Source organism: Mixophyes fleayi, chromosome 1 (genome assembly GCF_038048845.1).
Source record: "Mixophyes fleayi isolate aMixFle1 chromosome 1, aMixFle1.hap1, whole genome shotgun sequence".
Taxonomy (NCBI): Eukaryota; Metazoa; Chordata; class Amphibia; order Anura; family Limnodynastidae; genus Mixophyes; species Mixophyes fleayi.
In genome coordinates, this window is record NC_134402.1 from 391,663,215 (window position 1) to 391,687,939 (window position 24,725).

At 38.5% G+C, this 24,725-nt stretch overlaps 1 protein-coding gene across 18 annotated transcripts in view; it reads right to left on the reverse strand.

Annotated features, from left to right (window-relative positions):
* MEF2C (myocyte enhancer factor 2C) overlaps window positions 1-11,933 on the reverse strand; it is a 191,394-nt gene extending 179,461 nt beyond the window's left edge. For 11 of the 18 annotated variants that reach the window (XM_075180822.1, XM_075180771.1, XM_075180789.1 and 8 more), the window contains exon 1: window positions 11,767-11,931. The gene's annotated coding sequence lies outside the window, so the exon portion shown is untranslated. Of the gene's footprint in view, window positions 1-11,766 lie in introns of all 18 variants that reach the window. The other 7 variants (XM_075180752.1, XM_075180725.1, XM_075180691.1 and 4 more) reach the window with 2 other exon arrangements.
* Window positions 11,934-24,725: the final 12,792 nt, after the last annotated feature.

Here is a 24,725-nt window from a genome sequence, read left to right on the forward strand (position 1 = left end):
ATTCCGCAGCGCTGTACAGAGAACTCGTTCACATCAGTCCCTGCCCCACTGGAGCTTACAATCTAAATTCCCGAACATACATACATACAGACAGACAGACAGACTAGGGTCAATTTTGATAGCAGCCAATTAACCTACTAGTATGTTTTTGGAGTGTGGGAGGAAACCGGAGCACCCGGAGGAAACCCATGCAAACACGGGGAGAACATACAAACTCCACACAGATAAGGCCATGGTTGGGAATTGAACTCATGACCCCAGTGCTGTGAGGCAGAAGTGCTAACCCCTAAGCCACCATTTTAATATATTCCTTTTTTAGTGCACTGAGGGGCAGCCTGTTGGCTCACCATACTGCCAAACATTTCCCTTTCAAAATCTATCCAAGTCTTGACCCACCCAGACCATGTGTAAATTCACTCAACATTCATACAATTTACCTGTCTTTAAGTGTTAGTTGAAGTGACATTTTATTCTTTGCATCATGTGTATTTCCATCTGCACCAAAAATTCCAGAACAGACCCTCCCCCTGGAATTGTCCCTTTTGTCCACTGTAAAGTGAAACAGTCCTGTGAAAATCAGTACTGTTGAGGTTATGGTTCACTATGCTGGACTTGAAGTCTGCTCAGATGGTGGCCATGGCAAGGATCTGGGGAACAGCTTCACTTAGACCGTACATTCGTAGAAACCCCAGAAAGTGTTTCCCTCGGTGTCATGGTGTATTTGTTCTGGAAGAACATCAAGATCAGACCTGTGACAGTGTCGCCTCCTTTTTACTATTCTTCTCTACTTTGTAACATTCTCTGGGGGTTATTTTTTTAACCAGCAAAAATGGACCCCCGCAGCACATTTCACTGTGCACAAATCCTATTTGGCTGCCACAGACATACCTCTGTGCATTCCCACATTCTGCCTTTGGGAGCTAACCTCAGATAAATCACTGTGTGTGCAGATGGAAATACATATGGTGGAAAGAATAAAATCTCAGTTAAACTAACACTTAAAGACCACCCCTTCACTAATTTTAAGTATTGCTTTATTCTTCTTGGTTGAGTCTTATATTAATCTCAAGTGTGGTGGTAACTCTTCAACAGTTATATGCTTGAAGTGTTAGAACTATATCATTGAAAGAATTAGCTAAGAGTTGATCAAAAGAGGCTATTTGACCTGACACTAACCGTTGTATATATACTCTCTCCACCTATTGAATCTCATTTATATATTTGTTACCTCAAGCCTTTTTTGTAAGATGTGGGCACATTATGGGGTACATGTGTTCAACTATCAATTATTTAGGAGGGAAAGTTTTCATGCAAGCAGTCAACACCATCTTGGCCCACTAATCCATGTGCTGTCCCAAATAATCAAGTACATTTATGTAAAAAAATTGAATTTGCTCTGATTTGTGAATGAGCTTATCTTGCTTTACCACTCTTCAATTAGCATAAATTATCCTCCTATTTTCTTTATTTAGATACTGCTAGAACCTCACATGAGTAGTTAGATGTTGCGCTATCTATTATGTCAGTATTTACATAAAATCTAAGGAAGCCTTTCGAATAAATGTTTGCACCTGGCCTTGTACACACATGAATTGGAAAACAGAGCCAGTTGGAAGCAAAGAGGAAACCTTGTAATTTGTCCTCACTTTTAAGAGAGCGTTGAAAGCTCGCTCTGCAAGCTTCCCTGCAGCATAGTGTACTAAGTACCCAGCATTCACACTCATGATCGCTGACGGCAACATAGAATGGACTATCAGGATTAATGGGCATTTAGCAACTTTACACTAAATGCCTGATTTTAACACATGTATGTATGAACCATAAGGCTATAGAAGCTGTGTCCACAGTCTTACCGCACACTAACCAACCACATGCCGCCTCTCCACTCAGCCACTTCTTATTCCCATCTCCTGACACGCCTTTCTGTTCCCATGATCCTAGCAATAATCAGGCCTTTTTCATATTCTTAATATCTTATTAACTCCTTTTTTTATTTTGTTATTGCTGTAATTTTTTCCAGTGGGCTCTTTTCCATATAGATCTTAAATTTTATTTTATTCATCACTCTCCTACATTTGTTGTACATTCCCCTTTTCAACAACCTACAGTATTCACTACAATCAACAAGAGTCACTTTAGACAACGTGAAGCACCTATGCCTTTTAAACTGTTTGCTTTATGAAAAGCTCCCAGGGAATGTATTGTTAAGTCTCATTCTTCCTCTGATGATTGTTGTTGCTGTCTAATAGCTATTCTGTGTGGGGCTAATTTATCCAGCAGTGAGGTATTTTTGACACCATGAATAAACTCAATAAATAGCAGCAAATCTAATATCGCACTTGAGAAAGATACACTCTGATGAATTGACCCCTGTAGGAGATCGCTTACTGTGTGATTTCTACTCCTACACCTTAAACATTTTCCTGTGTTAAGCATCTTCAATCAACTAAACTTTTTCTAGGCATTTCCTGGATGGAGCACCAGCTATCAAAGCTGAGTTTAGTATATCATGAGTAATCTAGAATACAGGGAGCAAATGGTGTCAACAGTGGAGGGCTGGCAAATTTTAGCCCAGGGAACAAGACTCGACACAGCAGCCTGTTAGGAACATTTTAAAGGAAAAAAAAATGCAGATAGTCCAGTGACCCAGCCCAAGGTAGCCCACTATGAGACCAGCCCAGAGGGCAGATGCCCACCTGCCGCCCCCTCCAACCCCCACAGTCCAGCCAGTCCCTAGGTGTCAGGGATAGCCTGAAGAATCAATCTGGCAGAACTGGTGCTCTGCCATGTTTCAAAATGGCTTTTTAAACCCTTCCTATCTGTGAGCCACAGTCACACCAGCCACAGTCAGGAAAAAAATGTCGTAGGATGTGTAAATTGCTTAGGCGTATGCTATGTATTGCCAAATGAGGTACATCTCATCTACATACAAATGGTATCTAAAAACTGGACAATATACTGACAAATGGAGATTACTGAGCATCCTTAAACATAGATTACCAGTCTTTCACTGTATATGGAGCGCTTGTACAACACCTACATAGATGAGCCTGGAGGTGGTTTAAAACAAAATCTGAGCAGGGGTTTAGTGGCAAGCAAGTTTGGGGGACAATTTGGTATAATCTTATGGTACCAGATAGGGGCAGAGCTAGACATCTCCCGAGAATCCTACTACATCATTTGGACCCATGTTAGCGCCCCCAGCACTAAGCACTGTGTTATAGATTATCATACTGCTCTACCTTGCACTACAATATGAGAAGTCTACACCGGCTGCCTGACTCCTAGTACACCAGAGCTCTACTGAAGCTTTATTGTAAAAGAGCTGGTTAGATTTCAATGCTCTGTTGTCAGCTGTAACAGCTCAGCAAAAAAAGGGTGGTGAGCTTCCCTATCCTATGCTGATAGGAAGAAAAGATTAAAGGGGGCACCCCACTGTTTGCTACACAGGGGTAAAAAGTAGTTGTCCAAAAATGGTACCTCTTTTAAACACCAGCCAACATCACATTAAGTGGACTAGGTTGGTTTTTTGCCGGCACCTAGTGTTCTAAGTCTGTTGCCACTAATGCCAGGATGAAATACAACCAGGCACCCAAATATGGAATGTAGAATTGGAATAACTCAAAGCTGCTAGATAAACTCAGAAATTAAACAATGGTGAGTTAGTTTCTTCACTGTGATAAAGCGATAATCCATTGCATTGTTCTCTAAAAAATGTAGTTTTGGGTGAACCCCTCTCCAAAAATGTTAATTACCTGGGGGTAATTTTTTAGGTTATCTAGTGCGTCCTCAAACCATAGTCTCTACTCACTCCTGCACTCTCCCATTGGCTGATGGGAGGGAGGAAAGTGCCGCAGATATTAGCGGATTCTCCTGGCAGACCTGGTATTTGGTGGGAGTAAGCAAGACACCAGATAACCTGAACGTTGGATGCAAAATAAGTAACCTTTTTTGTGGGTGGAGATGGGGAAGGGTATTGTATGCATATTATATTTTAAGTAAACCTGTCTCACTCTCATAAACACACAGAAGTCTTTATAAATCTATGTTTTGCCACTTTTTCAGATACATTGGGGTGTTCATCTAACATTGTGTGCTTCTAAAGGTGCAGGAGCATCTACCATGCAACGTGATAATGGAGGTGTTATTAGATTGGGGGAGGTAAGGGCTTGAAATAACGTTCAAAATCAATTCATGATGAAAGAACTACTTTAAGAAATGACTGTACAAGTCATCTGTTTTCCTGCAGTAACAGTCAAACATCTACCAGTGTCATTTACCACACAAATATAATCTTAAAATAAAAATACTATTATAACAAAATACAGTTTACTGTTTCTCATTTATGCTTTTTAATATTTTATCCTAATATTACATTACCGTCTTACGGAATTTTTTTTTCAATTCACTTTGGAAGCATTTATGACAACTGTAAATTGGCAGCAAAATGTAATAAGCTGTTTTTACAATTATCATTATTTTACATATTTCAGTAGTTATCTTTCACTATACATAAAATAGCCTAATGTGATAATGTATTTGTTCCAATTTTGCACAGCTGGTACCTCTAGGTTATTAGCTTTGTCTAAAGGCAAGGACAGATGGTGGAGTTGTCAATTGTTTTTGCCGCTATGTTATGCTGTGCTGGATGCCCACATGAACATGCTGAGTCATTCCAATAAGTAGATTTTCTTAGTGATTTTAATGTTGTTCTTAAACCAGAATTCTTTTTAAAGAGTGCCCGTGGCTTTATTTTTTATTCAGTGCCAAGTACGGTAAAGATGACGTAAATGCAAAGTGAATTCAAGAGTCAAGGTATGGTAACACTAACATTTTGCATCTCAATAGCATTCAAGTGCTTTTTTACAATGTGAAAAGATTCACACTATTCACAGTGCTATTCTGAAAATGAACTCCGGACATTTGTTTGAAGAAAGAGGTTAATTAGCAGAGTGTTCCTTATTTATCCATCACAGTTTTACAAGTGGTGGTAGGTAGACTTCTCTTCTAATATGTGTCACTCCAGTCTGGCAGGGAGGATTATTATCATCATATTTATATCAAGAGTGAAAAGATTTCCTCTGTACCCCATCCCTTACCAATAGTAAGTGCCCTGTTATTGGGAACACAGTGCTCTGGCAAAAAGAGGTAATGATAACTAACCATACTAACTCACAATGCACAGGAAAGAGGTCACAGAGAGGAGGAGGTATCCCTGCAGCGGCAGAGATTAAGCAGTGCTCTCATAAGCTTCATCATCATTACATCACCATTTATTTATATAACGCCACTAATTCCGCAGTGCGTACAGCACTGTGAGAACTCACATCAGTCCCTGCCCCATTGCAGCTTACAGTTTAAATTCCCTAATATAGACACACACTCACACACAGACACAGATAGAGACAGACAGAGAGGGAGAGACTAGGGTCAATTTTTGATAGCAGCCAATTAACCTACCAGTATGTTTTTGGAGTGTGGGAGGAAACTGGAGCACCCAGAGGAAACCCATGCAAACACGGGGAGAACATACAAACTCCACACAGATAAGGCCATGGTTGGGAATTGAACTCATGACCCCAGTGCTGTGAGGCAGAAGAGCTAACCACTAGGCCACTGTGCTGCCCCGTAAGGTTTGCCTGAAAGAGAAATATATGTAGTTCAGGTTTTTCTTCCTTAATCTAAGCCAGTAGTCTATGTAAGTTGTATATATATCTATACATATGTGTCTGTATCTGTGCTGTTCTAGCTGTGGTTCTGAATACATAGTTGACATATAAGGGACATCTATGGAGAAATTTGCACACCTCCACCCACAATTCTTTATTTGAGGGTTTTAAGCTATCATTTTTAGATTCTGAGAGGCAAATCTATTTTATAGAAGGATCAAGAGAAGAAGGTTATTTACTGAAGAATATCTTTGCAGCCAGATAACAATGGGTTGTGGCCTAAAAACTATTGATAATAAAATTGGTCCTATGTGAGAGGAAGTTTGTACATGAGAGATAAACCTTACTTCATCCCACACATATCACCATTCTGGCACATACTGTACAGGCTAGAAAGTTCCACTCATTCATGTTTATCTGTTTCCGTATCTCACACATATAGTATGAAAAATTTGTAAATGTGCCCACACCTGGGCCAGGTCTGCTGCTGGTACTGAGAGTTTAATGACAGGCTCATCATTCATTTGGTCACACACGTAGCTGCTCATTCAGCTCTCTGGAGATAGTGTGGATGTCACTTGAGGTCTTTAGTGCAATCAGAAGGGGACTGCATACAAAAGCCAATTGTCATCATCATCCAACCCATTTTTCCCCATGTCCAATAATGATCCTTTGATAGAATCATTATAGGACATCACAGGGGTTTGGGGCTCGTTGTAAATCTCAGATACCGTGTAAACCTCTAAAAATATTTAGGTATATCAAAAAAGATGTTTGTACTAAACAAGTTAAATAAAAATAGTGTGTTAAAGGAAATAAGTCTTAGAGGTGCCTGTTGAGCTACCAAGTGATTTTGGTCAAAACCATGGACAACATATAGAAGGGCAGTGGTTTCTTAAACAGCAGCCATGGAAGAACCATATATTGCATCCTAAAATGAGCTATGATTGGAGATACTTAAAGATATTCCCTACTTTTCAAAAAAGTTTTATAGTGCTAATGGTCTTAACATTACTTGGGAGATGGTGCAGTTTCCAGTTACAAAGTGCACAAGATAAAAATCCATATTATACACTTTAAATATAGACAGCTCTGTTCTTTTTTGTATTCTGCATCCAAAAATAGGTAAATAAGGGTCAAACAAGAAGTACATTTGAAGAAAACAGAAACATTTAATAAAAAGAGGGAAGTCAAAATAGGGAAGAAGACAATGTTTTGACCAGAATTTTTTTTTATTTTTTTTTTACAATGTACAATAAGCATACAGTGCCTGTGTAGAGGGTCAAATTATGAAAAGAGAGCACCACAACAGGCCAATGTGATCTAAAAAGCAGTGTTAGCTTGTACTGTACAATCCCATTCTCAATGGCCCCTTTAGGGTCTGAAAAGTTGCTAAGGGACAACATAGGTGGCTTGGGAATGCTTGACACATTTACTATAATTATCTACAGGCTAACATGACTCGTGACTAAGTCATCCTACTTCTCAACATCTCTGAAATGAAGAAAGTAGGGACAAATTAGGCAGCACCACCAATCAGCCCAGACTATACAGCGATTCATCCAGACCACTCCCATTTCACAATGAGACCACAACTCTTTGCTTGTAGGCAACACCCTTTTGACCACTAAAAAATGGACCTTTCTGAGAAAATCTAGATTAATGAAAAGCATGAGCCATCTATTTTTTTCTTATATATTGTTTTAATAAACAACTCGCTCTTTAGGTTGCTTGTGTTAAGTTGAAACCAAATTGTGTTTCTGTTGTATGATACGCTTTACATCCGAGCATCACATATCACTATTTTTGGAACTGGCCCAGCAGTAAAAAAAGCATATTATACCCATACTTGTCCGCTCTTCTGGAATGTTTGGGAGACTCTTGAATTCTGGGTAAGTCTTCTGGACTTCCGGGAGAGCACGCCATCACTAGAAGTGGGCAGGATCCGGGCCTGCCTGACACGATTCATGGTGAATTTCATTATTCTACCCCCGCCCCATGTGGCAAAATTACACTTTGCATAATTGTGTCGTTGACATAACGCGATTCGCCACACCCCATCCCCATGCGTTCTTACACTTCACCTCCCCTCCGGGATCTTGGTAAAGTTGTTAAGTATGATTATACGCCAGAAACACAATTTGCATTCAACTTAACATAAGCCACTAAGAGACAATTTTTGCACAAGTTTTGTAGAACTCAGGGAACATCAAATAACTGAATGCACTTGATATTACTTATTGACACTCTTGTAGGTAAACTCATATTAGGTGTATAATCCAAGGCTGGTTTTTTTATAAGTGACATATACATAACACACTGTATATCAATGTGCTGCTGTTTTTTTTTTCACCACAACAGGTGTCACATGCTCCACCCTGATACATGGAACAGCTTAGCCCAAGCAGCTGCCAAAGATCTGCTGAATCTGTCACCCCACTCAAATGCTAAAGCAGTTATTTAGAATGTTCCATTGATGCAATGAGTATTAAGGTTCTCAGAAATACTGATATCACGAGGATTGTGTCTCAGTAAGTCTCAGCTGAAAAAAACTAATCTACATAATTTAAGTGACACAGAAAAATTATTGTTCTCAGTTTGATCACATTTTCCTAATTGATCGGATTATTTCACTCATTTTACATATTGGAGACATGTATGTTCACTTATAAATCACATTATGTTTTTATTTTTACATATAGACACAAGAAGTTACTGGACTATTTCTATTACGTATACAATAGATAAGCATCCATTTAGAATTTGAATTTGGTAAAGTAGGTTAAAATTGCAACTACTGTATCTAAATATGTAAGTACAATATTCTCCATAGTCTAAAGACTCACAATGGAACATACATTGCGAGTTTATGAACCAAAACAGGCTCATACTTGTAGTCAGTTACAAGTTTCTTTTCCATTATAACACAACAAAATTATCATTGTTCGAAGTAATAGCATAACTTTTCGTTTGGTTTACATTAAAATATTTCCCCAAAATTGTTCCTATTCATTTTCATGTACACCGCATCTGCAATGCTGTACTATGATTTACTTAATTCATTTACGTTCACTTTCAATTTATATCCGTTGTGCATATAACACTATTTTAAAACTGTTAACATTTCTTTATGTCTGTCCCTTAGTTGTGAAACAAACTTATACTATAGACTGTTACACATAAATTGGGTAAATTAAAATATTAACATATATTAAACTGGTTTTTAACTGGCCTTAGGTATGTTGTCCACCCGTAAACTAAATAGAAACTTTATATACTGTATACAGTTTCATTTCCTATAATGTTCGTTGTATTTACCGTTGTTCTTTAAGAAATTACAAGAATCCTATGTTACAAATTGTATATTTACTTTGCTAAAACATCATATTATATTAGCATAATGGCTAATTTTTAGATTACATTCTTTATTGTTGTCCCTTCCATTTGTCTGAAATGCTGTGTTGTATATCACATGGTGTAAAATAGACTGATAATTTGTGTCAGTTGTAGTAAATGCCATATTACAGAGGAAGAATGGCACAGAAGACTATGAGAAAAGTAACTGTTGGCTGTAGCTTTATGTATCTCCCATCAGAAAATGTTTATTTATTTAACCAACATGACCCCAGTGGAGAACCTAGAGGAATTTTAACATTTCAGCAAAGAAAAGTCCTTGGCATCAAGATATCGCAAACATTTCCAATCAATCTAGCACAATGTCATGGCCTTGAGTCCTCCTTGGTGCCAGTAATCTAGTACCTATCTTTACTTGCTATACTGTTTTTCTGTTTTATTATACCATTGACATCAGCAAGCTACTCTGAATTTACAAAAAAAACATAAAACTATTATATACAGTATAAACTGTATTTTATGTCAATTTTTGCTTATGCCACCATGTCATGGGCAATCTATATGTAACATACTCATTGTAACAGTGCCAAGAAAACAATTATTTAAAGACATAACAATAACGACATAACAAAAGACAGACAATAGAAAAATATCCAATAGCTTGTTGTTTCCTAAAATCATAACAAAAACGTTATGTATTCAAAGCATATTTTGCCATTGTGTAATTTATGGTATGATTGTTCAGTAATAGAAAACGCAGATCATCTTTAGAATTGTAGTGAACCAATATCAATAACAATATCCTGACAGAGGCATAAGTGACTAGTTAACCCATATTATAACACAAGTATACATAAACACAATTGTTATATTGCCTACTGAAAACATTTGTTAGTTATAAATTATGTAATTACAGCTGTTTTGTGACTTAGACCAACAGTAACAAGTTTTTACTAAGTTATACTAAGACAGTAACTACACTCTAACACTGTGTAGAACTCTCGTCAACTAGCAATTCTTCAACTAGCTATTAATAATATAAAATATACAGTATATTTAATATTTTGTACAAGTCTCTAATTACAATAAAATATTGATTAAATCTTAGAATTATTTTGTAGGTATCTGCAAAGTAAATAAAAGCAATATATTAATACAAGACTGTGTTTCGGTCAGTGTAGCTGACTCCCAGATAAAAACATTGTGAGAAGGGTTAGCAGCCTGCTGTAAAGAATATTTCATAACTAATTTGAATAAAATAAGTTTATGTCAATTAAGCATTACTTTCTTACATTCTTCCTCTCTTTACCCTCCTGCTTCATCTTGTGCAATACTATCCCCATTTAATCCACCCCAACAGGTGGGTGAATTATACATTGTTAGACACAAATGTAATATATTTTGTCTTTCAGATATCACCATTGACTACTGTCCTCCTTTTTTATTGTTAACATTGTAATCAAATCATTGAAATGAAATGAAGGGCAGCAGATACGCTTTGAATAAACTTATCACTAAGTATTCCAAGACATAAGCATTCTCAAGTCATATATCCACAGTGACTCGTATACTGTGTACATATCATAAACTATATAACTGGATGATTTTATATACAATCCTTGTTTTGTAAAACTGTTCAGTCGTACGTCTCAGCCTTAATTTCTTACTTTGTTAGGTTAGATGTGTTGCAACATCAGCTCTGAATCACTTTAAGGTCGTGACCGTGTTTTTTGGAGAAGTCGTGATTACACGTTAACATGCTGCTATTATGCCTAAACACATGTAGTACTACTTCCATACAGATTCCTTTCCATCCTTATTTAACAAAAGGACAATACAAATATGTATGGGTCATAAGAAACACACACAATAACTTCCAGTTATTAGAATAATATTCCTATATAATCTACACTTCTTTTTATTAGCACAACATTGGATTTACTATAGAAAAATATTATCCGTCATAATTCTAGAGTACTAAGTGGACATTGTTTTCAACATTTACTGTGGAGCGGCTGCTAAACTGGACCAGTTTTGTTGACGAAGGCTTTAAAAAATGTTTGCTGTTCCCATTAATTGAGAAAAAATGCACTTTATTAAATCCAGACGGTAAAATTAAGACTGAAAAGTTAAAGGAATTAATTCTTGGCACAAACTTTTTGTTGTGGTAACTCTTGTTTTCATGTTCATACAAAAAAATTGTTAAACTCCATGCTAAAATGGCACAAAACATAAAATGAATAAACAGACTTGTAACTTGGAAATATGAAGTTCTTAGCTGTCTGCAATTATGGTCTTATGGAGCAATATAGCCATTTCCTACATGCATTGAAGAGTGCCATTACATTTTGTTTATAATGTTCTTTATATTAATAACAAACATTCACAGAAATATTTACAGAACACCAGCACATGACTTAAACGGCCAATGGATTTAAACATAATTGTATAAACTTTCAGTCCGTGCTGTCAATTCAGTGTACTGGAATATGGAAACAAATTAATTAACGTAGACAATCACAAAACAAAACCTTCTACATGTATATCCACTGTCTTACAAAAGTAAAAAGTATTTAAAAAAACAAACTTAACATTTTCACCTTAGAGACTACTCTATAGAAAACAAATCTGGTTTAGTTGTAATGCATTGAATCACCAGAGAATAGAGCCATGCCTTGAGTACAGTGAGTACCAAACATATCTAATAACTATTTTATCATTAAAAAAAAACACAAAAACTTACCAGTGCCCTGCTTCTCCAGGAAGTTGTGCCCTACAGCACCTGCTGAGGGGTATGTTGACCAAACTCTGACAGGTAAAAAAATTCCTGTATAATAAAGCCAGACCAGCTGGCTTTGAAGAGAAACCCCCAGTGCGGGTTCTTGCCTCACTCTGTATCTAACATGAGGACAGTAGCTTTTTCCCCTCTAGCTGTTGACCTGTAAGAAGCGAGATTCCCCTGCACAAGTGTCTGGCAGGCCCACCAGCACCTGCTCCTGTCAGTCTGGTATAATTTTAGCTGTTAAAGGTATCACTGACAACCAGACCTTTGTCAGCGTTGGCAAAAGAACACAAGATTACAACCTCGCAAACATATGCCTCAGTTAACATGGGAAAGCAGAAACACTTTTATGCACACTATAAAGTATATATATATATATATATATATATAAAAATGCATATAATATATGTGTATATCTATCTATCTATCTATCTATCTATCTATCTATCATCTAGTGTTTATTGGTATTGCACCAACATATTCTGCAGTGCTGTAAAATGTTTGCCTCATATTTTGACATTTTGGAAACTGCACAGGTTCAGCACCGTAGCAAATAAGCTGTAAAAACCCATAGTGTGCCATGGATACCATACATAGAGGGGTACCGTAACTGGAAAGAGGACACAGTGCTCACTTTACAATGCCAGATCAAGCATTTTAACTTAGACTGATGCCAGGGAGGAGTTGAATCCAACCTCAGGTTCCAGTGCAGTATCAGTAGAAGGTGTCATAAACTGTACACAACAGCATGGTTTGTGGGAACTCCAGAAAGAGTGTGTTTATTAGGAAGGTAATAAGGCACTATATTATCTGGATATGGCCTCTTCCGTAGAGTTAACCTTAAAACAAAAGAGTTACACTAACCGAGAAAATTTGTTACTATTATTATTGTTTATTTAAATAGTGCTGATCATATTCACCTCAGATACAATCTTTTGTAGGGGCTAGATTTACTAAGAATCGAGTTTGGTTGCAGTTTGAAACCGCCACCCATCGCCGGCGGTTTAGTGGTCCATCATCATCATCATCACCATTTATTTATATAGCACCACTAATTCCGCAGCGCTGTACAGAGAGCTCACTCACATCAGTCCCTGCTCCATTGGGGCTTACAGTCTAAACTCCCTAACATACACACACACACAGACACAGACTAGGGTAAATTTTGTTAGCAGCCAATTAACCTACCAGTATGCTTATGGAGTGTTGGAGGAAACCGGAGCATCCGGAAGAACCCCACGCAAACACGGGGAGAACATACAAACTACTCACAATGTTCGGGAATTGAACTCATGACCCCAGTGCTGTAAGGCAGAAGTGCTAACCACTAAGCCACCGTGCTGCCCAAACCGCCACATTTACTGTAGAGCAGCTTGAGGCTTCAATTTAAAATGACTGGCGATGTATGGACAATTGAAAAAGCTAAACCGCCGATGGTTTTGTCCAAACCACCGCCATCAAAACCTCCATCCAAAAGACAGGACAGTTTTAATACCTGCTTCAGAATGACTTGATAGCTCAAACATGCTGTTTGAACTATTTTGCCATTCTGAACATAAGAGAAAACACCATTGACATTTAAATTATGTTGGCAATCATTATTTATTGATTAAGGGGCAAAATGAATTAAATATTAACTTATGAGGGGAAAAAATTTAATTATATTAAGGGGATAAAATTATTTAATTATTATATTATTCGGACAATTTGTAATGACAAATTGTGCAACATAAATAATTATATCCACCATTAACAATCAATTAATAATATTATATATTCACATTTCCATGCTATAATAGTGTCCCTTTGAAAAAATATGAAAAAAAAATTCTCTCATAAGTTAATATTAAATTTATTTTGTTCCGTTATCAATAAATTAGGATTTTCCAAATGCTGTTTGATCAATTTCGCCATTCACAACCACCTCTTTTATTTTGGCCGCTTAGATGGCTGTTTTGCGGCGGTTTTGAAAACCCCAGCTTAGTAAATCCGGCTGTTTGTATGTTCATCATTGTTAAAGTCGGGATGGCGGTTTGTAAAGTGGTGGTTTTGAAAAATGTCAATTCTGGCCGTTTTAACGGTGGTTTGGACTTTAGTAAATCCGGCGGTTTCAAAACTGCCGGAAAAATAGCCGAAAAGCGGCTTTGAGCAAACAGCCTTTTAGTAAATCTAGCCCTAGGAGTGTGTCTACCTCAGTAGTACACTGTGCTCTACAGAAGTCATAAAATAACTGCTTTACAATATACCATAGTCAACTGAGTAAGGGTTGTGAATTGGTCATGTTGTCCCCAGAATATCGCCTCAGCATTATGCAGTAGTCACCTAAATGTTGACTCAGCGTCATACTATGGTCACCAGATTAGGCTCTGCATTGTACTCTGATCATCAGACTGTGGGGTCTATTTATCACGTTACTTATCACTGCTTATCACATTGGTAAGAAATGATTTAACGTATCTGTTTACAAACATTGTTCAGGCGGGAAAGTTATCACAATTGCTATGGCCAGGCAGAATTTGCGATGGCCTGCCATTTACAAAACCTGCCAGGGAGGGAGCTGAAGATCTCTCTCCTGCAATGCTCTGCCCATAGACGGTGGCAGGCTGTGCTGGGGGGCAGGGGGGCATCTGCCCCTTGGGCCAGTCCCATATTGTGCTTCCTTGGGCTGGGTCACTGGGCCACCAACATTTTTTTTTCATTGAAAATAGGTTGCTGAGTCGAGTCTTGCCCCAAAGGGCTAAATTTACCAGCCTACCCTGCCCATAGACTACAACAGTGAATGAAGTTGGAGCTTGATAAACAGTGCATAATTGCAGTAGCAATAGCCACCTATGGGGGTTGGATTTGCAAAAAATTACACTGGGACCACAGCAGATATCAGGGATATCATAATTAGCCTCGTTACTAATTAATGCGGTAAATTCAGGGCCGTAACTAGGACAGTGGGATAGGGGCGACCACCCAGGGCGCAACACTGAAGGGTGGTGCAATTTAGGAATATTTTAGGCTAATTTGGTTAAAATTGAGGGCTAGGGGGGGCGGCATTTGTCTTTCTTGCCCCAGGCGCTAGAATTCTAAGTTACGGCTCTGGCGGTAATCCCCTGAATACTGCAGTTTTCAGGGGATTTTAACCTCTTCAGAGGCTGATAAACAGGTCTGTACAATATTTACTTTGCCGTGGAGTGCACATGATTTACTAGTGTGTTCTATCTGCTCCACACTAGTGTTTCTCCAGTCCTCACGCACCCCCAACAGTTCATGTTTTCAGGATTTTGTTAATCATGCATAGGTGACTTAGAGGTAAACTTACTAAACTGCATGTTTGAAAAAGGGAGATGTTGCCTATAGCAACCAATCAGATTCTAGTTATCATTTATTGAGTACATTCTACAAAATGACAGCAAAAATCTGATTGGTTGCTATAGGCAACATCTCCACTTTTTCAAACCCGCCGTTTAGTAAATATACCCCTTAGTCTACTTGGCTGGGTCAGTAATTGTCCCACTTGTTTCCACAGACAGAAATCCTCAAAACAGGAGCTATTGGGGGTGCATGGGGACTGGAGTTAAGAAACACTGCTCCACACTATCACAGGTCATGAAGTATATGCTTTTACCACTAGTGCTCAAGCTGCAGTGCAATAAATATGATTGTTGTCACCATATCACATATATTAAAAGTATGTCCCCTTTCACTTGACTGTGTAATGGTTCACAAATTGCACACGGAACATTTTTTGTGGGAAGTGTTTAATTTACAATGTTTCGGGTATGTATATATATATATATATATATATATATATATATATATACTTTTATATATATATATATTTATACATATATATATATATATATATATATATATATATATATATATATTTATTTATTTATATGTATATATATACAATGTTGTATGTGAATTCAATGTCTCATACTCGCTTCAACAATTGTTATGTTGTATTTACAGTGAAATGAGAAGAGTTTAAGGCATCTCCGAAAAGGAGTTATTAATCATGGACCCAAAATTAGAAATGATGTTGTGTTGAGAGGTGGAGTGTTGAGAGGCTGTTGTGCATGGAGACATTACTAGCAGCTCTTCAGGAACTGTAAAAATAAAGCTTCTCTGAAAACCTCTCAGAACAGCCCATAGACTCCTCCATCTAAACCAGCACATCTTGCAGCCCTCATTATTATTGAATTAAAGGCATTGATAATTAATGCCCTCCTTTCATAAAATAGATTCGGAGATAAAGAGGAAGACCGTTTTCTGGAGAAAGAGACGGAAGAGGGTGCTTAGCAACAATATGATTATGACAAATAAAATTAATTGTAAACGTTCACATAACCATATTAACATTACATAATTGTATCCAAATAAAATTGGATTTACTTAGTTGCTTGTGTGGTGGTTTTAAATAAAGTGACCGAAATGTATTCTTGTACTCATTACCGTGTCTCTGAAGGGGGTGTAGAAAATAATCTGGGTCAGGGACCCTTTGTAAAATAAACAAAGTTCCTATTTACTTGCTATGTATAAACAGCTACTCACCGAGCCTTGTTCCTCTGCAGGGGTACCACTTTCAGATAAAAACACTGGACTGATTGGCATCATCTAGTATCCAAGGAAACGGCATAAGTACCTCTCTCACTGTGAGCTTGTTCTTACACAGGATTTTGAAGCAGAGTATTGAATAAGTAAGTGTTATTATTTAATAATTATACAGGAATTTCTTTTCACAGGACTGCAATGTGGGAACAGGGTCTATATTGTTAAAATCATCATAACAAAACCCTTATGTTTTCATCATACTTCATAAAATTATGTGTTTGTTCTCAAGCAACCCATCAGTTCACTTTCTGAAACAACACAACCCCCCAAAGCTTCGATGAACGGGGCAGCGTGCAGGGAAAATATACCCTGGGAAACATGCATTTAATTTTATACAAGACAGCACAATGTCGTGTAGTTAAGTCTTAAAGTGGCACTATACCTGAAAAATAGATTTTAAGGATGAACTTTGCTGTTTTGTCATACCAATAATGTCAGATAATCAGCCAGGGATTGCTCACTAAATGCTGAATATTTCCCTGCAAGCCTGTCCCCCCATTACAATACTTCAGTTAGGGTCAATACGTAAATTCCACCTTTAACAGACATGTATGGTACATGCAAGCAACTTCCCCCCCCCTCTTTTAACAATAATATCAACCTTTTAATTAAATAAATAAATTAAAAACAAATTTGCTCTCGTTACATATAGCACGGTATCTGACACTTATAAATATACCATTATGGCAGCTCCCAGTTAGCAGAAACAACTGGAAGTAGTAAAGCGCTACGGAATATGTTGGCGCTATATAAATAAACGATGATGATGATTAGTCGATAATTATTATCTGTTATCACCTTCACATTTGTAGCCAAGTACAGAGCATTGGGTGGTTGTTCTGGGTCATGGCATACAAGCTCTGCCCATCGCCTCTGCCCAACATCCTAGTCAGTACCAGTTGTTGCACCATGGCTTGGTTCAGTACCACAGTTTTGTGTCTGCAAGGAACCCCTGGTATCTCCATGGAGTATATCTTAGCTATTTGGAAGATGCCCCTTTAAAGCCATTAATACCAGTACTTATAAGATAATAGGAAGCACACCACTTAAAGACTTTAGCACCAGGGTGCGTTGAGACAAAAGGGTATATTTACTAAACTGCGGGTTTGAAGAAGTGGAGACGTTGCCTATAGCAACCAATCAGATTCTAGTTATCATTTATTTAGTACATGATTTCACCTTCAAAATAGTAACTAGGGGCCTGATTCATTAAGGTTCTTAACTTAAGAAACTTCTTATTTCAGTCTCCTGGACAAAACCATGTTACAATGCAGCATTTTGTTTTGCACATAAGTTAAATACTGACTGTTTTTTCATGTAGTACACAAATATCAACTTTAAATTTCAGTGTACACATAAGTTATCAAGGATTTGTGTGCTACATGAAAAAATAGTATTTAACTTATGTGCAAAACAGAAAAGTAGTTTGCACCCCTTGCATTGTAACATGGTTTTGTCCAGGATACTAAAATAATAAGTTTCTTAAGTTTAGATCCTTATTGAATTAGGCCCTAGATCACAACAGGTATAGCTCATGTCAGCTAATAGTTATGCCAGCTGATTAGAGGGTTGAATGTCTAATAGGATGTTTCCTCACTGTTCTCAGACTACATAATAAGGTTGATAATTTTACTTTACTACTTAGCTTGAGTGAGTTGTACATTTTGAGATATAGCAGATAGCAGCTTGTCATTGTCTGGCTAGCTTGAGACATATAATGTAGAAGCTATACATCATTAAGGGGATACTTGCATGATATAAAATGTGTTAAAATAATAATACATGTTCAATTAAGGTCAATTTAGTTAAAGCAGATGTATCACTGTGAGGATGTGGATGGACAATCTTTACTTTTTACCTACTTGCTACACTGGCATGTAACATCTCACCCACTCATAGTTGTGCAGGGGACAGCCAATACCATCCGGCAGAACCTTGAATCTCATTTGGCTCCCAACATGGGACTGCAGTGTTATGGACTGCTGATTTACCATTAAAAGAACCATAAAATGTATTTGTACTGCATTTTGAAGAATGGAGAATAAGGAGAACATTTCTACAGTTGCCATTCCCTATATATATTGGAGTGTTGATATAAAAGAACTCATTCTGTGTTTGAGGGTTTGATCGCATACTGCTATCGCATGACTTTTGCAGGAATAAAGGTGATATCTCCTGGTCTAAAACTCATATTGCTGCTGTTCAGTTAAGCGTCCCTATAGGAATACCCTTTCTTTGGTGCACAGTCTGCCATTACTAACACTGAGCAGAAGACCATAAGAAGTGTGGTCTCTGCACACAAGTCCCTCTGAATCCAGAGTGTGGCCTGAAAATGTAACTGATTGGGCACTGCTATGAGTTTGGTGAAAACTGATGTCTGGTTGTAATCCTGAGGATTTGGGGTGTGCTATTACTAATTCTTCTTGGAGAAAAGATCATGTACTTCTCCAAAATCTTCTCCAAAATGTTTATTCATTGGGACAGGACTCAAGGGAATACTGTTGGTTGTTTTCAGTACATGGTGGCCACAGGATTACAAATACTGTCTCTTCACCCATATAGCACTATATGATAGGAGGTGTAAGAGGGGGTAAGTTCCACTACTGCACCATCTAGGGACTCTGTTGTCCTGGTACCTAACTCATGAGAGATGTTGATGCAACGCTTCTTGTCCCTGCATTGATAACTGCCTAGAGTGGATCAGTTCCTAGCACAGGTGCTGACTACACAGAGCAGCCCTTTCAATGCTTGCATAACAAAGTGACACAGTTTTAGTTTGAACTGTTCCCGGTTGTCATTGTGACAAAATAAGTGCTGGTGGGGGTGAGTTCTCTCGAAATGTATTAGGCAATTTTTGGTTTTTAGATGTAGTTTATGATTTTGATTTACAACAGATATTTTTGCATGGGAAGCTGTTTAGTTTGAGATGTCCTCCTTTTAAAGTCCATTTTTTCAGCATTTTGCACTATAAAATGTTACAGACCCTCTTACTTGCCACTAGGGTTTAATTTTAATTGCAACCTAAACTGTAATAGCCAGCAATACATAGTTTATACCATAGTAACCTACTTTCCCGGAATGTCTGGGAGACTTCCCGGATTTCTGGGAATCCTCCCGGACTCCCGGAAGAGCAGGGCAACCTCCTGGTTCCTAGCTACTTCATTGGTTAAGTGGCAGGGGCGTGGCTTAGGACTTGATTCACGAATCATTGTGGTCCCATCCCCTGCTGTAATAGGCTAGAAACTGTGATGACTGTTTAGGGGGCGGAGCCACATGACACACTGCACTTAATATTACAAAAGTAAATTTACACTTTTAAGGCAATTAAAAGAGAGTTTTGGTCCTGTTTCAGTATTGAAATCAGCACAAGTGGGAAGATTCTCTTGGAGATTACAAGTGAGGCTGCTCTTTGAGTATCTGACATTGGACTCTATTACAGCAGTATTCTCAGCAACACCACATGAAAGATTTTAAACTTGTCAGCAATGGGATTTTTACATTTCAGCATTGCTCAGTAGGAATGTTTGCAAACTTGGCCCTCAGGGCTTCTTAACAGTACATGTCCTATCTGGAGCAAAGTTATATACATTTGTAACTGCTTCATTTAAATATGCAATGTTAGTAGTCCCTGTATCCTGGATTTGATTAGCACTGCTATGTTGTAAGTTGACTCTGGCTGTGTAGTATGACGATGAAGTGGTGAGGAATTGTCATGTGCCATAGTAATATTTAGCAAACTGCTGTTTAGTTAGAGAATGTCTCACTAGTTATGTAGATAGTATTGGAAGTAGTAATTTAAACAACTCTGAAAATTTGTAAATTGTGGGGATTGTGGGGAATGTTGTACTCATGTGGGCTCCCAGAAATTATATTCAATTTAAACATCAACATTATTTAATAACATTTATTTATATAGTACCAGCACTTTACAATCTAACTTCTATATTTAAGTTTAACAGTATCAAAGTATGAATAGCATACCTCCCAACCGTCCCGATTTAGGTGGGACAGTCCAGATTTGAGGTCTATGGCCTGTCACCCCTGCTCTGTCCCAATCAGTGGGAAAGATGTGAAGTATCCTCTGTATGGCAGAGCAGCCGTGAACAGGTGCCGTGTGCACTAGTGTGCACGGCAATGAGGGTGTTCGGAGGGTCAGGGAGCAGAGAACAGGCAGCCTAGCACTTCAAGGGCGCTAGACTTGCCCCTGTCCCAATGCTGCCTAACTAGATGTTGGAAGGAATGGTATAGCATTGAATCATTTTCTTAATGGGAACCTGAATATATTAAGTAATAATACATACCATAGTTGTACATTAAAATAGTGCACATTTTTACATTTTTCAAAAGGTTTTTTTCTTTGGTCATCAAATATTTTTTATAGCTCCACCTCCAGTTTGTGACATACATAAAATATGCAAAAAGCAGCAGCACTATCATGCTGCTATCATCATGACTTGTTGCTGACTCACACAGACAGGACCATGGGCCTGATTCATTAAGGATCTTAACTTAAGAAACTTCTTATTTAAATCTCCTGGACAAAACCATGTTACAATGCAAGGGGTGCAAATTAGTATTCTGTTTTGCACATAAGTTAAATACTGACTGTTTTTCCATGTAGCTCACAAATATCAACTTTAAATTTCAGTGTACAAATAAGCTATCAAGTATTTGTGTGCTACATGAAAAAACAGTCAGTATTTAACTTATGTGCAAAACAGAGTACTAATTTGCACCCCTTGCATTGTAACATGGTTTTGTCCAGGAGACTTAAATAAGAAGTTTCTTAAGTTAAGATCCTTAATGAATCAAGCCCCGTATCAACAACTGGGCCAGCAATGACAGGTCCTCTTTAAACCTTGTTTTCTATAGAATACTCCATGTGAAACAAATTGTACCCATACAAGAGCATACTGTGTTCTGGGCCAAGAGTCTGAGAATTGTAACTACTTACTGATTCATAAAAATGTACTGAACAAAGGTCAATAAAACTCCATTGTTTATATTGGTTTCTAAAGAAGTTATCTTGCTGGTTTATATACAATACAAAGTAATGTGTTGTGCAGAGAATCATTTTATAGCAACAGTCATCTGTATTGTGTTGGACGCTTATAAATAATTTTTGCTTTTATCTTTAAATTTGTTTTTATCTAGACTCCTGAATGCACAACTAGTAGTCATATGTAAACATAACAACTCTGCATGACTTTCAGAATATGGCAGCATCACCTACATGACAATGATATCCTCTTATAATAAAGATATTTTATAGGATAATCTGGTTCTCTTGCTGGGGACAATATGCTTCAAATCCTTTTTTTGGCAAAAATAGTGGTTGTCATCAGCGTGGATGCTGACAAGCGACAGAATATTTATAATATGCCCTTAGTGGATATTAATAGTCCTACATTGTCATTCCAAGGAGTCCATGGGGGTGATTCATCACCTAAATGTAACACATGTATTTCTCACCATAACTCCGACTGACTTCAGTTTCCACAGTCCGCTCCATACACCTTGAACTGAAAGAAACACTCTTTGATCAGTTTTGTTTTAATTAAGTCTACTATATTTGGTTACAACACAAATAAATTTAATAAATAAATAAATAAATACATAAATAAAAAATTAGTAAAATGCCAGTGTGCGCCAAAGGAGCAGATCTATCAAATCCCTAACGAAAATTGGAGACTTTTTAAAAGCTTAACGCTGAAGGTAAGATACGCTAGCTTCAACCAGTGAATGCTTTTTAGTGTCTTTGCTAGGGAAGCCAGTGGTAATTGTTAAAGCATTTTTAAAAAATCCAATATGATTGAAAGAGATATATGTATATATAAATATATAAATATACATATATATATATATATATATATATATATATATATATATTGTAACAAAAGGAGGCATTTAGCTGGCAATATACAGAGAAAGCAGGGAAGTAGAGTAAAACATTTGTGTAGTAATGCACCTAGAGTGAAGACTTATGTATGAAAAGCAATAGTTTAAATTTGGTTAAACTTACATGATCTGAAATCCTTCCTCTCAGCAAACAGACATGGCGTGTCTGGTTGTGCAAACAGAGGTAGTGATGGGTGTTTTCTTTTAAAGAGAAGGTGGGTGTGTCACCTGTCCATCAAGCTAAGGCTGGCGGAGGAGAATCATGTATAGAAGCTTGTTTGTTTCATTTGTTCAGAGAGACCAACGCTGGGATAGCTGGCTGGTCCTGAGAGAGAGCTGGTCTATGTATAGCTAGCGTTTAGGGTCTCCATGATTGCTGTGCAAGTATACGGTGTCAAAATATTTACCATCCTGACAATAAAGCACCATAAAAAGGAAGAAGTTGTTCGCGTGTGCTTCTGCAGTAGCGGGCTCTTGCCACAAGTGGTGTCAGGAGTGGGATGCTCCGGGAAGCAAGTTTCCGCTACCCAACCCGCGCAGATGTCAACATGGAGGAAGTACTGAAAACACTCGTGAATGTGGCCGCTGCGCAGCAACAGCAGCAAGCTCAGATGCTACGAGTTGCCGAGGCACAGGTGGAAAACACAAGGCTCTTAAGGGAAGAGTTAAGCCAGGTGAAGCATGCCAGAAATTAACCACCTGGTCCTGTTCTCCTGAAAATGTCGCCAGGTGATGACATAGAAGCATATCTGGTGTCCTTTGAGAGACTTGCAAAAAGGGCAAAATGGCCGCCTAAAGATTGGGCTGAGAGACTGGCGCCATATCTGACTGGTGAAGCTCAGCGAGCTTATATGGATCTAGATGAGGAACGGGCCTCTGATTATTTGTGCCTAAAGTCTGAGATATTGGCTTGCATTGGAGTTTCCGGGCCAGGCCGAGCCCAGCGCTATCACCAATGGCGCTATAATAAAGAAAAACCAGTCAGAGCGCAAGTGGCTGAGCTTTCTAAAATTTTAAAGAAATGGCTGCATCCTGAGGAGAATTCGCCTTCTCGGATTATTGAAGTTCTGGCGATAGATCACTGCATCCGGGGGCTGAACCGCGATTTGCAAAGGTGGGTGCTGCAATCAGACCCACAAACTTATGAAGAGCTTGCCACCATGGTAGAAAGGTTTTGTGCGCTACAGCAAATGACTAAAGAACCTGCATTTGTGCCAAAGCTGCTGCCACGCCAAAAGCCAGGTTTGACAATCCTTGCCACAGGGCCCAATGGCAAAACTGCTACGGACAGAGGGCCAGGTGCAAAGCTGTCTAATCTGAAGTGTTTTGAATGTGGTGAGCCAGGCCACTTTAAGGCAGAGTGTCCTAAACTACAGGAACCCATGGACTGTTCCGTGGCACATATTGGGCCTGCGTTTCCAAGCTTTTTTACCATGAGTCCCACATCAGGAAGTCCTTGTTTGTTCCGGGTGACTGTGCTAATCAACCAAAACCTTGTTCTGGACTTGGTTGATTCGGGGAGTGAACTCTCATTGGTTTCCAGCTCTGCCTTACCCGAAACCATAACTTCTCGGTTGCCCAAAGTGAAGGTTCTTTGCGTACATGGCACGACAGAGGAGTATGAAAGAACAATACTACCAGTCACACTCAAAGATAAAACTGTTATGGTGGTAGCTGCCATAGCACCTAAACTCCCATATCCACTCATTTTGGGGCGAGACTTCCCACTATTTAATGATGTCCTCGGTGAGCAGATCCGGCCAGACATGCCGGCAACTGATGCAACGGTCGGAAGCCCGGTCTTAAAGGAACCGCCTAAGAATCCACAGCATCTGGACATCGATCTTTGGGAACTGCCAAACCGGAATGCCATCCTGGGAGTCATAGCAGGAGTTCCACAAAAGCATCCACCTGCGGGGAAACATTGACAGTCCAAACTAGCATTGGTCGGTGATGTCGCAGATGAGCCCACCCCGCCTTTCAGTGAGGATACGGACTGGTCCGCAATACCAATTTTGTTTCCTCTGCAGGACTTTGCTCGAGACCAACTTAATGATGCCACTTTGGAACATGCCTTAAAAAGTGTGACTGAGGTAAATAGGGTAGCGAAAGCCGCCCAGCCTGCAGAAGGTATACCATATTTTATTGTTAAAAATAATTTTCTGTATAGAGTTGCTACTGTACAGGGGGATAAAGTAGAACAATTAATGGTTCCTCAGGTCCATGTAACCCTAGTGTTAAATGCAGCACATACACATGTCTGTGGGGGACACTTAGGGGAGGATAAAACACGGGAACGAGTTCTGCTTAGGTTTTACTGGCCCGGTGTCACGGGCACTAGGAGTCTTTACCCAGGGATCACCAGGTGATAGGCTTACCAGAGCAATATAGGTGGTATTATGGTACTCTGGGAG